We start from the raw sequence: 17,063 nt of genomic DNA on the forward strand, positions 1-17,063 counted from the left end.
AGGGGCCACCGCCGTGACCACGGATGGCCCTCGTAGGAGTCGCGGGGCGCTTGCGGGGGCGACCTCGGCCGCGCTTAGCCGGAGGGGAGCCAGACCCCTCATGGCGGGCCTTCCCCTTCTCTGCGGCCAAAAACTTCTTCATAGGCGCCATGAGACACGACGAGTCGGTGGAGGGAGAGCAAGAAGGAAGAGGCGGAGCAAGGAGAGATAAACTGGGAGGGCTCACGCTGTTCCGTACTTATAGCCAGAGGAGGCCAACCGTCGGCCGCCATGATCGCAGGTAATCATGACTCATTTTTTCATGCAGATACCTGTCAATTCGGACAGTTGCCGAGGCGTCGTGAGGAAGCGGAGACGCCCACGTCCAATCAATCACCATGCGGCGCCCAAGGCCGCAGGCTGTTGGGGCCCGCGGTGCTCCGCACTTGCCCCTTCGCTTCTCCGCTAAGCCAAGTTCAAGCGTGCCTTGGGCCCGGGGGCTACTGTCGGCGTTCTGGGAATGGGGGTCCCCAGACTTGCCTGCCTGCGGCCTGCGGCATGGCTCAAGTGGTGGCCCAGCTCGGCCCATCTTCATCTACTCGAGCTCAAGACCCTCGCAAAGGGCCAAGCCTCGCGGGGCGGACGATAGGAGGCTTCCTCAGGAGCGGCCTCACCAGGAAAAGCTCGCGAGGAGGCGGAGAGATCAAGGCAAGGGTACCTCGCGAGGTGCTCATGACGCATGCCATGACGGCCGGGCGCCGGCCTGCGCAGTGTCCTTGTTTCCTGTTTGGTACAAAGGGGGCAAGCGCAGGCACGGAGTACCGAGGCGTCAAGCAAAGGTTGCCATTCCAGTGCAACAGGACCAAGACCGGCTGAGCGGCAGGACGGAGGTCACCGTGGAGCCCAGGACGGCATCATCACCAGAGTCTTTGGCAGTCGAAGACCAACTTTAGTCAGGATAAGCTGTACTAGATGTTCCCCTTCAAAATGACCGTTGTTGGTGCCCTTCCCACTCAATTTTTGGGAAGAGGACTAGGGCCTCTATATATAGGACTAGCCACCACAGTAGGAGGCATCTCATCTGGATCGGACCCAGAGCCAACAGAGACAGAGCAATTCCTCTCCAAGGGCACCACCACAAGAACACCCCTCGCGAGGCTGTTCTTCCTTTGTACTATCCATCATCAGCCCCTGAGGCAATCCACTCACCACACACTGGAGTAGGGTATTACACCACAATGGTGGCCTAAACCAGTATAAACCTCGTGTCCCATGTGTTGTTCATCATGTAGTCTAGATTCTCAGCGAGGCGTTGGGACGTGGGTTGGTAGAGGAAGGATCTTCGCGCGCACCCTAGAGTTCGAACGTTAAGGGTTTGCCGAAACCACACATCTGACAGTAGGAGTATTTTTGAATTTGGCACCCCCGGTAGTACGCGATCTATACACGGCAGTGGTGTGACGGTCGTTGTTCGCCTCGGGTGGTACTACCACTCCAGGCGGCACTACCTCTCCTCTGGAGCATCACTACCGCTCCGGATGCCGGCCTCCGTTATTCTTGCCCCAATCTTTGATTCTTGCTATGTTTTTCTGCTGGCTTATGCTTTGTTCTCCTTTTTCTTTTCTCGTTGTTTTGTGTAGGTTCCAAGTGATGGCACTTCATAGCATCAAGCCCAACGCATCAACCCCGGGCATCCTGGCAGGTCAAAACGCTATCGCACTTCTAAGGCTGTTGCATCTTCAAGTGCTCAACCTTCATAGCCCAAGACGCCACCCAAGAAAGTTGCAAGCAAGCCAAAGCCGAAGTTTAGATCTGTGTCATAGATGTCTAAAAGGAGTTTCGCATGGCTCGTTGCCACAATCCGTATTCTCAAGACCAAGATCCTACTCTCGTCAACCGCCCTTTTTGGAACAGGATGCAGCAGTCCATCTACTTTGATGTGCTCAAGGCCAAGAAGAACTTGTTTGTGAGTGTTCGGTCCATTGACATTGCTTATTTGGAGAAGGACCGTGCCTACTTTGGAGAGGCTCTTGATATGTGCTCTCAGCTGAATATCATCAGGATCATGGAGTTCAACAAGGATTTTGATGCTAACATTATGACTCAGTTTTATGCCACCGTTCACCTTGGCACTGATGATGAAAGGATAATGACATGGATGACTAATGAAAGACTTCTCGTTGTCAAATGGAAGGCATTTATGGAGCTTTTGGGCTATGAGGATCATGGGCTTGACAACCCGGTTGGTTTCCGCCCTCACAAGGAGACTACCTCTACCCACAAGTCTCGTCTTTGGCCGTATAGCAGTGTGAAGATTAATCCCAAGACGAAGAAGAAGACATATGAGTTGTTTCCTTTTCTGGACATTCTTCATTGCATCTTCAGACACACTCTTTTCCCTCGTATTGGAATTTGGACCAGGTTCACTCTTATCTTGTGGATATGTTGCTATTTTGTCAGCATGAGAAGGAGGCAAGCACATGAGAAACTTTGGATGTCTCTCATGTCATGTGGTCGGAGCTCCTCTCGGCCATCACTTAGCGCAAGTGTATGATCTATGGTCCCTTTCTGATGCTGCTCATTGAGAAGGCATGGGCACACACTTACCCTAATGTCATGCTCGAGACTAGGGAGTTGGTGTCGCATGAGATTGTTCATCTGAGGCACAAGGAGCAACATGACACTCATGATCAGGCTACTAAGACTCCGTTGGGAGATGATGAGGCTGAAGCCAACAATGATGATGATTATGAGCCCTCTGGTGTGGATCCATCTTGGGCCAAGAAGCTCATGCGCAAGATGAAGAAGCTCTTCTGTTTAGAGTCCCATGGGCAGTATATGGCACATGTGTCTGAGAAGAACTTTCACAGTCGTCACAAGGTTCTTATGCGTCACCTTGGCGTTGCGGTTGCTAGTGGATCCGAGGATAAGCTCACATATGAAGAGGAGTGGATCTCTCAGCACTGTCCTTGGACAAATTCAGAGACCAGCCTGCCTGCTACTACTGATGACGGAGATGTGGGTGATCATGTGGAGCTGTGAGGAGGGAGATCTCTGGAGTTTCTATCACCTGCTGCCATTGTACGTAGTCCTCTTTCTCTTTTTCGTGTCCCGATGCCAAAGGGGGAGAGAGTTTAGGGATTTGTCATGTTGCGAGTGTGTCTTATTTGCCGTGTCTTTCTCTCTCGTGAACTCTTTAATCGGTCATTTGCTTTGGTTTGGTTTAGGCTTGTGAGACTTGGCTATCCTATCATATGGTGTGAGACACATGCTATCTTATTATTATCCTTGCATGTCTTGTACCATGTTAGGTTGTGAGTGTTATGTTTTAACTTATATATTTTTGTATTTCTCACTTGTTTCTGCTAGTATCCTAGTTATTCCTCTCCAAGTTTGTAGATGCTAGTATTGCCGGTCTATAAAATATAGGGGGAGTGTTGATCCTAGTGTGTGTGCTTTGCATTCCAAAAATACTCTTAATTTAGTGCACACATCTAGGGGGAGACTATCTATTTTTGTAGACTTTGGGGTTTGCTTGTTCCTTTATCATATCTTTATGCAAACCCCGTATTGTCATCAATCCACCAAAAAGGGGGAGATTGTTAGGGCACATTTCTCCCGTAGTGGTCTTGGTGATTGATGGCAATACATTTACGAACTAATCGCGTGCATTGAGCGTTTTAGATATTCATTCATATGGCACGAGATGATTTCTGCCCCTCGGCTATTAAAAGAGAAGACAATGTTGTTTCCTTCGTTTCAGTTTTGGTGGACTTGAGTCGTAGAAAATACCGTAATATTAAGAGGGGGTCTGTATCAGAAAGGTTAGGGTGGAATCACCATGTATACATCTCCTTTTGCACCCTCAGTTCTTTCCCGCATCTTTGGAGGATACGTTGTTATGTTGGAAGTGGCATTGGAGAAGGGGGTCAGTGGTAGTACCATGACACAGAGCGGCAGTGCAGCCTAAAGCCACAAATGGCAGTACTACTGTGACAACGGTAGTACCGCCTAACACCCACACGCGGCAGTACCGCTGTGACAATGGTAGTACCGCCCATGGATCCAAGCGGTGGTTCCACTCAGTGCTGCTCTAGTACCGCCTGACTCAGGACACATTGTTTTCGTGTCGGGTTCTACGGCAATAGGTGCAGTAGTACCGCTCATGAGCGGTAGTAACGCCCTACCACCGCTGCTAGTGCCGCTCCTGGTTTTTCTCTCCTGATCCTTCGCCCCTACATTCGTGTGAGCTGCTATGTGCGGCCCCAGTGGTAGTACCGCTGGGCCAAGCAGCAGTACCGCTGTGACGAGTGGTAGTACCGCTCCCATGAGCAGTAGTACCGCTCGCTGTTGGCTGAGTTGTGGAGATAACGGTTGGATTTGATCCCCCACTATATAAGGAGGTCTTCTTCTCCAAGAAGACTCACCTCCCTTCCCAAACTCCATTGTTGCTCCAAATCTCATTTTCGCCTGATCTCTCCCTAGCCAATCAAACTTGTTGGTTTTCTAGGGATTGGTTGAGAAGGCCCTGATCTACACTTCCACCAAGAGAAATTTGATTCCTCCACTAATCCCTTCCAGATCTTTTTACTCTTGGGTGTTTGAGCACCCTAGACGGTTGAGGTCACCTCGGAGCCAAATTCCATTGTGGTGAAGCTCTGTGGTGTTGTTTGGAGCCTCCAGGCTTGTTGTGGAGATTGCCCCAACCTTGTTTGTAAAGGTTCGATTGCCGCCTTCAAGGGCACCACTAGTGGAATCATAGCATCTTGCATTGTGCGAGGGCGTGAGGAGAATACAGTGGCCCTAGTGGCTTCTTGGGGAGCATTGTGCCTCCACACCGCTCCAACATAGACGTACTTCCCCTCAAAGGGAAGGAACTTCGATAACACATCCTCGTCTCCACCGGCTTCACTTGTGGTTATCTCTTACCTTTACTTTGTGCAAGCTATTGTTGTGTTGTATCCTTTACTTGCACTTGTTGTTGTACTTAGCATCATATAGGTTGCTCACCTAGTTGTACATCTAGACAAGCTTTGTTGCTAACCCTAATTTGTTAAGAAAAGCTAAAAATTGGTAGTTGCCTATTCACCCCCTCTAGTCAACCATATCGATCCTTTCAGCATCCCTATTACCGCCACACTCTCGTGCAATGAAAAGTGAATAAACACTCATCTTGAGAATAACACATCTAGCATGGAAAATATTGGCCACCCCGTGCCGCTTCATGAGCGGTACGGGCACACAAAAAGGAAATTTAGTTTGAAAATTAGAGTTGGCACATACAAATTTACTTAGAACGGCACAGAAATACTGCATATAGGTAGGTATGTGGACTCATATGACAAAACTTGGTTTAAGGATCTTAGATGCACAAGTAGTATTTCTACTTAGTACAAGTGGAGGCTAGCAAAAAGATTGAGAAGAAACCAACCAAGAAACAAATATTCTCATAAGCGAGCATTAAGCATAGCTAACACCGAATAATGCACCATAAGTAGGATGTAATTTCATTGCATAACTATTGACTTTCGTGCTTGTATAGGGAATCACAAACCTTAACACCAATATTCTTACAAAAGCATATTTACTCACCAACATGACTCACATATTACTATCATCACATCTCAAAACTATTACAAAGAATTAAGTTTATTTTGTCCAATGATCTTCATGAAAGTTTTTATTGTATCCCTCTTGAATATCTACCACTTTGGGACTAACTTCATATATTGCAATTGCTTTTGATAAGCTCAAACAAATTTAAGTGAAGAACATGAGCATAAATTTTTTCATCTCTGAAAATAATATAAGTGAAGCATGAGAGAATCTCTTCAAAAATTAACTAACTCTCAAATAGGTCTAAGTGAAACATGAGAGTATATTTCTTCAAAAATCAAAGCACACCATGCTAAAAAAAGATATAAGTGAAGCACTAGACCAATTCCATGGCTCAAAAAATTTAAGTGAAGCATAAAGAGCAATTCTAACAAATCATAGCATAATTTTGGCTCTCTCAAATAGGTGTGTCCAGCAAGGATACTTGTGATAAACTAAAAAGCAAAACAAGCAAAGACTCATATAATACAAGACGCTCCACCCAAAACTCATGATATGTGACGAATAAAAATATAGCTCCAAGTAAAATTACCGATGGTCATTAGAAGAAAGAGGGAATGCCTTCCGGCGCATCCCCAAGCTTAGTTGCTTGGTTCTCCTTGAATATTAACTTGGGGGGGGGGATGGGCATACCCAAGCTTAGGCTCTTTTCACTCCTTATTACTTCATCCATCGTGATCTCACACAAAACTTGAAAACTTCAATCACACAAAACTTAAACAAACCTTCGTGAGATCCATTAGTATAATAAAGCAAATCACACTCTCAGTACTGTTGCAAACCCATTCATGTTTTATTATTGCATTATACCTAATGTATTCCAACTTTACCATGGATTATACCCTTGGTACAATCCATAGATTTACCGAAATAAGCACACAATGCAACAAAAAATGAACCTATAAAAAACAGAACAGTCTATAGTAATATGAAAATTCACCATACTTCTGTAACTCAAAAAATTCTAAAAAAATAGGAAAACATAGGACATTTGTATGTAAATCCTGGGTTGAAAATTCAGGGCAAAAGCACGTTTATGTTATTTTCTAAAATTCTGCTACCGGGCACAAAAGTTTTTGTTTTCAACAAGATCAAATTAACTATCACCCAACATGATCCCAAAGGCTTTACTTGGCAAAAACACTAACTAAAACATAAAAACACAATCATAACAGTAGCATAATTGTGCAAACACTCAAGAACAGAAAGAAAAGACAAAAATAAATTTTATTCATTGGGTTGCCTCCCACCAAGCGCTATCATTTCATGTCCCTATCTAGGCATAATGCATAGATTCAAGTATTGTCATCTTTGGTTTTTGATCCATAGGATGCCTGCTACGTCTTGAGCTTGCGTTGATTTTTCTTGAAGAGGAAAGGGTGATGCATCACAGTAGCGTAAGTATTTCCCTTAATCTTTGAGAACCAAGGTATCAATCCAGTAGGAGGCTCCTCACAAGTCCCACGCACCTACACAAACAAACAAGAACTCACAACAACGCAATAAAGGGGTTGTCAATCCCTTCAAGGCCACTTGCGAAAGTGAGATCTGGTAGAGATAATATGATAAGATAAATATATTTTTGGTATTTTATGATATAGATAGAAAAAGTAAAGATGCAAATAAAAGTAGATGGAAAGCTCATATGATAAGAGATAGACCCGGGGGGCATAGGTTTCACTACTGGCTTCTCTCAAGATAGCATAATTATTACGATGGGTGAACAAATTACTGTCGAGCAATTGATAGAAAAGTGCATAGTTATGAGATTATCTAGGCATGATCATGTATATAGGCATCACATCCGTGACAAGTAGACCGACTCCTGCCTACATCTACTACTATTACTCCACACATTGACCGCTATCCAGCATGCATCTGGAGTATTAAGTTCATGAAGAACAGAGTAACGCTTTAAGAAAGATGACATGATGTAGAGGGATAAACTCATGCAATATGATATAAACCCCATCTTTTTATCCTCGATGGCAACAATACAGTACGTGCCTTGCTGCCCCTGCTGTCACTGGGAAAGGACACCGCAAGATTGAACCCAAAGCTAAGCACTTCTGCCATTGCAAGAAAGATCAATCTAGTAGGCCAAACCAAACCGATAATTCGAAGAGACTTGCAAAGATAACTTAATCACACATAAAAGAATTCAGAGGAGATTCAAATATTTCTCATAGATAAACTTGATCATAAACCCACAATTCATCGGATCTCGACAAACACACCATAAAAAGAGTTACATCGAATAGATCTCCAAGAAGAGGAAGGAGAACTTTGTATTGAGAATCAAAGAGAGAGAAGAAGCCATCTAGCTAATAACTATGAACCCGAAGGTCTATGGTAAACTACTCACAACTCATCGGGGAGGCCTTGGAGTTGATGTAGAGGCCCTCCATGGTGAATTCCCCCTCCGGTGGAGTGCCGGCGACGGCTCCAAGATGGGATCTCGCGGATACGGAAGGTTACGGTGGTGGAAATAGTTTTTCGTGGTCGCCTCTGATGTTTTCGGGGTACATGGGTATATGTAGGAGGAAGAAGTAGGTCGGTGGACGCTCGAGGGGCCCATGAGGGTGGGGGGCGCGCCGGGCACCCTCGTGACCGCCTCGTTTGTTTCTTGACTTCCACTCCAAGTCCTCTAGATCATGTTGGTTCCAAAAAGATTGCTCCCAAAGGTTTCCGTTTGGACTCCGTTTGATATTCCTTTTCTTCGAAACACTGAAATAGGCAAAAAAAACAACAATTCGGGCTGGGCCTCCGGTTAGTAGGTTAGTCCCAAAAATGATATAAAAGTGTAAAGTAAAGCCCATAAACATCCAAAATGGGTAATATAATAGCATGGAACAATCAAAAATTATAGATACGTTGGAGGCGTATCAAGCATCCCCAAGTTTAATTCCTGCTTGTCCTCGAGTAGGTAAATGATAAAAACGGAATTTTTGATGTGGAATGCTACCTAGCATAATTCTCAATGTAATTTTCTTTATTGTGGCATGATTGTTCAGATCCAAATGATTCAAGATAAAAGCTTATTAAACATAAAAATAGTAATACTTCGAAGCATACTAGCAAATAATTATGTCCTATCAAAATAACATAGCCAAAGAAAGCTTATCGCTACAAAATCATATAGTTAGGCCATGCTTCATCTCTATTACACAAAATACTCCCCTCATGCATAACCCCGATGAAGAGCCGAGCAATTGGTTCATACTTTTTAACACGCTTCAGCCTTTTTAATTCTTACGCAATACATGAGCGCAAGCCATGGACATAGCAATATGTGTGGTATATGGTGGTGGTTATGAAGACAAAGAGGGAGAAGATAGTCTCACATCAACTAGGCATATCAACGGGCTATGGAGATGCCCATTAATAGATATCAATGTGAGTGAGTAGGGATTTCCATGCAACGGATGCACTAGAGCTATAAATATATGAAAGCTCAACAAAAGAAACTAAGTGGGTGTGCATCCAACTTTCTTGTTCACGAAGACCTAGGGCGTTTTGAGGAAGCACATCATTGGAACATACAAGCCAAGTTCTATAATGAAAAATTCCCACTAGTATATGAAATTGACAACATAAGAGACTCTCTCTCATGAAGACCATGGTGCTATTTTGAAGCACAAGTGTGGAAAAAGAGATAGTAGCATTGTCGCTTCTCTTTTTTCTCTCATTTTTTTTTCTTTTTTTCTTTTATTTTTTATTTTTGGTGGGCTTCTTTGGCCTCTTTTTTTGGGGCTGCTTTGGCCTCTTTTATTTTCATGAAGTCCGAAGTCTCATCCCGACTTGTGGGGGAATCATAGTCTTCATCATCCTTTCCTCACTTGGGACAATGCTCTAATAATGAAGATCATCACACTTTTATTAATTTACAACTCAAGAATTACAACTCAATACTTAGGACAAAATATGACTCTATGTGAATGCCTCCGGCAGTGTACCGGGATATGCAATGAATCAAGAGTGACATGTATGAAAAATTATGGAGGTGGCCTTGCCACAAATACATGTCAACTACATGATCATGCAAAGAGCAATATGACAATGATGGAACGTGTCATAATAAACAGAACGGTGGAAAGTTGCATGACAATATATCTCGGAATGGCTATGGAAATGCCATAATAGGTAGATATGGTGGCTGTTTTGAGGAAGGTAAATAATGGGTTTATAATACCGGCGATAGTTGAGCGGCACAATAGATGCTAGCAAAGTGGAAGGGTAAGTGTGCGTATGTCCACAGACTCACATTAGTCATAAGGAACTCATATACTTATTGCAAAAATTTATTAGCCCTAGAAGCAAAGTACTACTACGCATGCCCCTAGAGGGATAGATTGGTAGGAAAAGACCATCGCTCGTCCCCGACTGCCACTCATAAGGAAAGCACTCAAAGAGCACCCCATGCAACAAATTTGTCACACAACTTTTACCATACGTGCATGCTACGGGACTTGCCAACTTCAACACAAGTATTTCTCAATTTCATAATTACCCAACTAGCATGAATCTAACATTATTACCTTTATATATCAAAATAATTATCAAGCATCAAATTGATCATAGTTTTTAATGCACTTTCTATGATAGTTTTTATTATACCCAACTTGGATGCTCATCATTCTAGGACCAAATTAATAACCATAGCAAATACCATGCTGTTCTAAAATACTCTCAAAATAATATAAGCGAAGAATGAGATATCAACAATTTCTTTAAAATAAAGCCACCGCCGTGCTCTAGAAAATATAAGTGAAGCACATAGAGCAAAACTATCTAGCTCAAAAGATATAAGTGAAGCACATAGAGTATTCTAGTAAATTCTAGATCATGTGGGTTTCTCCCAAAAGGTGTGTACAACAAGGATGATTGTGGTAAACTAACAAGCAAAGACTCATATCATACAAGACGCTCCAAGCAAAACACATATCATGTGGCGAATAAAAATATAGCTCCAAGTAAAGTTACCGATAGACGAAGACGAAAGAGGGGATGCCTTCCGGGGCATCCCCAAGCTTAGGCTTTTGGTTATCCTTGAATAACTTGGGGTTCCATGGGCATCCCCAAGATTAGGCTTTTGCCACCCTTTATTCCATAGTCCATCAAATCTTTACCCAAAACTTGAAAACTTCACAACACAAAACTCAACAGGAAATCTCATAAGCCCTGTTAGTGCAATAAAGAAAAACCACCACATAAGGTACTTTAATGAACTCATTATTTATTTATATTGGTTTTAAACCTATTGTATTCCAACTTCTCTATGGTTCATACCCCTACATACTAGCCATAGATGCATCAAAATAAGCAAACAACACAATAAAAGCAGAATCTGTCAAAAACAGAACAGTCTATAGCAATCTATAACTTTCGAATACTTCTGGAACCTTAAAAATCCTACAAAAATAGTACGCCCTTGGCAATTTGTCTATTGATCTACAGCAAAACGAATCAACGCAAAAGCATGTTTCTGTGATTTATTGAATGTTTTCTCGTGAGTGCAAAGTTTTTGTTTTTCAGCAGAATCAAATTAACTCTTACCATAGGTTATCCTATAGGTTCTACTTGGCACAAACACTAATTAAAACATGAAAACACATCTAACCAGAAAGTAGATGCAAAATGTATTACTAAACAGAAGCAAAAACAAAGAAACTAAAATAAACTTGGGTTGCTGATACGTCTCCAACGTATCTATAATTTATGAAGCATTCATGCTATTTTATTATCTGTTTTGAATGATTATGGGCTTTATTATATACTTTTATATTACTTTTGGGACTAACCTATTAACCGGAGGCCCAACCCATATTGTTGTTTTATTGCCTGTTTCATTATTTCGAAGAAAAGGAATATCAAACAAAGTCCAAACGGAATGAAACCTTCGGCAACGTGATTTTTTGGAAGAATATCATCCTGGAGACTTGGAGTTCACGTCAGAAGATACTCGAGGAGCCCAGGAAATAGGGGGCGCCCGCCCCCTACTGGGCGCGCCCCCTGTCTCGTGGACCCCTCGAGCACCTCCCGACCGACTTCTTTCGCCTATATAAGCCTACATACCCTAAAACCATCGAATATCAAAATTGATCAGGAGTTCCGCCGCCGCAAGCCTCTGTAGCCACCAAAAACCTCCCGGGAGCCCTTCCCGGCACCCTTCCGGAGGGGGGATACATCATCGGTGGCCATCTTCATCATCCCGGCGCTATCCATGACGAGGAGGGAGTAGTTCACCCTTGAGGCTGAGGGTATGTACCATTAGCTATGTGTTTGATCTCTCTCTCTCGTGTTCTCTCTCGTGTTCCCTCTATGGCACGATCTTGATGTATCCCGAGCTTTGCTATTATAGTTGGATCTTATGATGTTTCTCCCCCTCCACTCTCTTGTGATGAATTGAGTTTTCCCTTTGAAGTTATCTTATCGGATTGAGTCTTTTATGAGAACACTTGATGTATGTCTTGCCGTGCTTATCTGTGGTGACAATGGGATATCATGTGCCACTTGATGTATGTTTTGGTGACCAACTTGCGGGTTCCGCCCATGAACCTATGCATAGGGGTTGGCACATGTTCTTGACTCTCCGGTAGAAACTTTGGGGCACTCTTTAAAGTACTTTGTGTTGGTTGAATAGATGAATCTGATATTGTGTGATGCTTATCGTATAATCATGCCCACGGATACTTGAGGTGACAATGGAGTACCTAGGTGACATTAGGGTTTTGGTTGATTTGTGTCTTAAGGTGTTATTCTAGTATGAACTTGTAACATCCCAAAATTTTCCAAATTTTGGAATGTTAATAATAAGATATTATTGAGTGAATTGTTGTGATTTTCATGGGAAATTAAAATCTTTTGGTTCTTGTTTCAAATATTTGATCCAATTGCTTTTTTTCGGACACCTATGAAATATTTTGAAACCACAAATAAAAATGGAGTGAGAATAAATGACTTTCTCAAAATGTGGTGGAAGAATATTTTATGTGAAGTTCTTTGAATTTTTAGTTCCATCTGAACTTGGATCTTAATTGGAGTTTTAGTGCCATTTAAATATTTCCAAATTATTCAAACAAAACAAAGTTTAATGAGAGGAGATAATATGACTTCTCCAATGATATATTTGGAAATATATAATATGGTACATTTATCCTTTTGTGAACATGCAAAACTCAAAATTGATTTTACTTATGAGCGTAAATATATTTCAATCCTAATTCCTAAATATCACACAGGCGCAAGGCAACAGCACATTCACAGCCCACCTTGTTTTCTTTTTCCTTGACTTTCCCTTTGGGCCAATTTCTTCCACTAAGGCCCGTATCTTTTCAGCCCAACCGATGGCCATCTTCTTCCTCCCATCGTTCCTTACAGGAACATGAACAGCGAGGTGCAACCATGCACGCCTCCACCTCTTCCTCTCCTCATCTCCCTTCCCCCGCACCCAGTAACCCCCAGAATCGGTTCCCCTCTCCTCCCTCGACCCCTCCCATCCCTTAGTGCGCCATCAATCGAGGTGTAGTGGCCATTACAGAGAAATTGAACCGCCACCATTATGGCCCTTCATCTGCTCGAATTCGGACATCGCTGAGCCCTATAAAAAGCACCCCGCGAGTCCCTCTCAGCCCTCGTCCGAAGCCCTCTTCTTTCGGGAGCTATCTCCCTCCCCATCCCGATCAATTGCTCGTCGGAGTTCAGCAGCTCCGGCGGACGCCCCACGCCGCCACGGGACGAGGCCGAGCCCGGAACATTTCCCAATGGACTTACCTCGTCGACCTCTTCGCCGTCCTCCTTCTACTTGACGTCAAGGAGCTTCTTCCACAACTCCGGCGACCTTCTTTTCCAACTCCGGCGACCAACTCCGGTGAGCTCTCTCTAAATCCCGTAATTCTTTTATTCAGAAAAATATCCAAACTTCGGAAATTCGTATCTCCCAAATCGTATGTCCGATTTTGACAAATAAGATATCTCCAGATTCGATGAAACCTGTACTTTTATCTGAAATTATAAAATCTCACTTTTGGGCAATTTAAAATTTAGTTTTGATTTAAATGGTAAGATGAGTATTTTCACTATATCTTTTATTCTGTCAATCATATAAAAATGTTTTATATATGAAAGTTGGACCTTAGGACCTCACCATTCTGTTAGAACTCATAGAGTAATTTTTCAATGATGTTTAGTCACTTTTTTAGCATCATGACCTTAATTTGACTTTCTTTAATCATAATTTAATAACTTTATTAGATTGAATTTGATTCTTCAGTAGAAATCCTTAGATAGATGAGACCTCTCTGGTCATTCGATAGCACCACAAAACTTTGAAGTTACAAGATTAAGGATTTAATCTTTTTATCTTAAAACTTATGCCATGCCAGTTTTATTTAACCCAAATCAAATATTCTGAATAATCTCATGATAGAATTTGTTGTAAGAACTTGTCTCACAACCCATCTTCTATATCAAACCAAGATCTTCACTTAGTATCACTTGATCCAACCCTAGGATATGACTATGTCATGTCTCGTTTAAGACCAAACTTCATTCTATCTCAAACCATAGCCACATCGTGCTAATTATCCTATGAATGTATTTATTGTGAATTTGTATCTTTTATTTGGATCTTCATTTGCAATTGTTGTGTGTTAAATTATTTTCTTGTATCGTTAGATATATCGTAAGGTGAAGGAGAGACGACTCGAAGTAGAATATATCAACTTCAAGAATCAGGCAAGTTGCAATTTGATCATGCCCTGACCTATATTATTTAAATTATGCATATCTCTTTAAATGTAATATTATGCATGTTTTATAAAAGTTTGCAAAGTATTTTTACTAGCTAGAGCCTTAGGTTCAAGACTTACTACCATGCTTGGCTGCGCTTGCACAAATGGGTGGGTTGAAAATCAAACAAGTTTTGAACAAATAAACTTTCCTATTTTGGGGCAACGTTTTGTGAAAACTATTGAGAAACAAAACTATATATTATTTTATCATCTACTCCCTGGGCGGAATGGTATTGACGGGAGCGTCTACAAGTGATTGCGCCCATTGGGGTCTTGCAGTGAATGCGCCCGACTGGGGTCTTGCACACAGGTTTTTGGTGGGGACCGCCGTCCAGGGGAATGAGATTTTCCAAGTACAGTTTGATGTAGCTTCCAGTACAGCCACATGCTACTATGGGCTCTAGCTTAACTTAGTACTAACGGGAAACCCTTACCCCAGGACCGCCATCGGAGAGGGGCTTTCATTGCCTAAGTTCCGGGCGGCTTGGTCAGGTATAGGGGGCTGTTAAGGAAAGGCTTCGTCACAATCTCCTCCTAGTCGTACACCCAAGTGTGTACCGGTAAACGGGGTTGGTTGTGTCATGTGGGGAACGTGTACGACCTCTATAGAGGATTTAACCTAATTGATTAGCCGTGTCCCCGGTTACGGGCAAATTTGAGCAACTGAAGACTTGGACTGAAGAAGAATCTCCCCTCTCTTTTCTAAACATCTGTTTTAAGGGTTAAAGTTGAGGAATGAGCACAGTGAATGTGTTTCACTTCAACCTTATGTATGTTTTAAACTATTTTGGAGAATGAGCACTGGTGCGTATATCCAAGTGTCTCACTCCTACTTTTTATACTAAAAACTATTTCTATTTCAAAAGAAGTTTAAAAAAATTTAGAACAGGAGAAAATTGGCTTTATGCAAATGAAACCTCCACCAATACTACCCTATATATATATTCTGGTAAACTTTCCCTTTGCAACTTGCGAGTACATTCCACGTACTTACCTACACCTGTCATGTGCAGATCTCAACAGATCAAGAGACAATAGGGTTATGGTCTACACTCAACGAGCCCAGTGGCGTTGATGGAGCCTAACTTAGTGACTACGTATAATTCTGCTGTATTATCTGCCAACTTGAGTTGTGCCTAAGGTATGATTTATATATATATATATATATCTGGATCTACCGTTGTAGTAGAATGATGTATGTCTCACTGATATTCATTTTTGTTACTGTGTGTGCTAGCTATGATCCAGGGATAGCACAGTAAGCACAGAGACTTGGATTCTACCAAATCCGGGTCGTTACAGAACTCTATGATAGATTGAGGGGAAAGAATAGCTTCATGTTATTTTACTACGAACTCTTGAATAGATAGAACAGAAAGGATAACTTTGAGGTGGTTTCGTACCATACCATAATATCTTCGTTTGTTCTCCGCTATTAGTGGTTTTGGAGTGACTCTTTGTCAAATGTTGAGGGATTGTTATATGATCTATCTATGTTATTATTGTTGAGAGAACTTGCACTAGTGAAAGTATGAACCCTATGCCTTGTTTCCTATCATTGCAATACCGTTTACGCTCACTTTTATCAATTGTTACCTTGCTGTTTTTATAATTTCAGATTACAAATACCTTTATCTACCATTCATATTGCACTTCTATCACAATCTCTTCGCCGAACTAGTGCACCTATACAATTTGCCATTGTATTGGGTGTGTTGGGGACACAGGAGACACTCTGCTATTTGGTTGCAGGGTTGCTTGAGAGAGACCATCTTCATCCTACGCCTCCTACGAATTGATAAACCTTAGGTCATCCACTTGAGGGAAATTTGCTACTCTCCTACAAATCTGTGCACTTGCAGGCTCAACAATGTCTACAAGAATAAGGTTGTGTACTAGACATCAAGCTCTTTTCTGGCGCCGTTGCCGGGGAGGCTAGGTAAACGGCACTCACACCCCGTCAACTAAGCTCTTTTTTGGGGAGGTGAGTGCTTGAAGGTATATCTTTAGATCTTGCAATCGAATCTTTTTGTTTCTTGTTTTATCACTAGTTTAGTCTATAAAAGAAAACTAAAAAATATGGAATTGAGTTTGTCTCATACGCTTCATCTTTTTAATATCTTTCGTGAGAATGATGGTAAGGAAAATTGTGCTCAAGTTCTAGAAGAAGAAGTCTACAAAATGTTCTGCATGAAATCTTTGAATGATGAGCATGATTGCAATGTTGTTAGTATGAATTCTTTGAATATCCATGATGCTAATGATATGCAAAGCCACAAGCTTGGGGAAGCTATGTTAGATGAATATGATATTTTTTTGTCCCCCAAGTTTTGATGAGAATATTTATTATGATGAAAGCATGACTCCTATTTATGATGATTATATTGATGAAAGTGGGTTTGGAAGAGTGTCAACTTTAGGTAGTGTTGATCCCACTATTTTGGAGGATGTTTAATCTTATTGTGATGAATATGAAAGTGGATTTGGAAGAGTGTTAACTTTATTTATTGATGATTCCACTATTTCGGAAGAGGTTCCAATTGATTATGAGAACAAAGTTGCTATCTATGATGATTATTGTGATGACTTGTATGATATTAAGAATAATGATAACCATGAAACTTGTCATCATGATTTTAGTTTTCAATTGGATTATGACTCACATGATAATTATGT

The sequence above is a fragment of the Triticum dicoccoides genome, chromosome 4B (assembly GCF_002162155.2).
Source record: "Triticum dicoccoides isolate Atlit2015 ecotype Zavitan chromosome 4B, WEW_v2.0, whole genome shotgun sequence".
NCBI lineage: Eukaryota > Viridiplantae > Streptophyta > Magnoliopsida > Poales > Poaceae > Triticum > Triticum dicoccoides.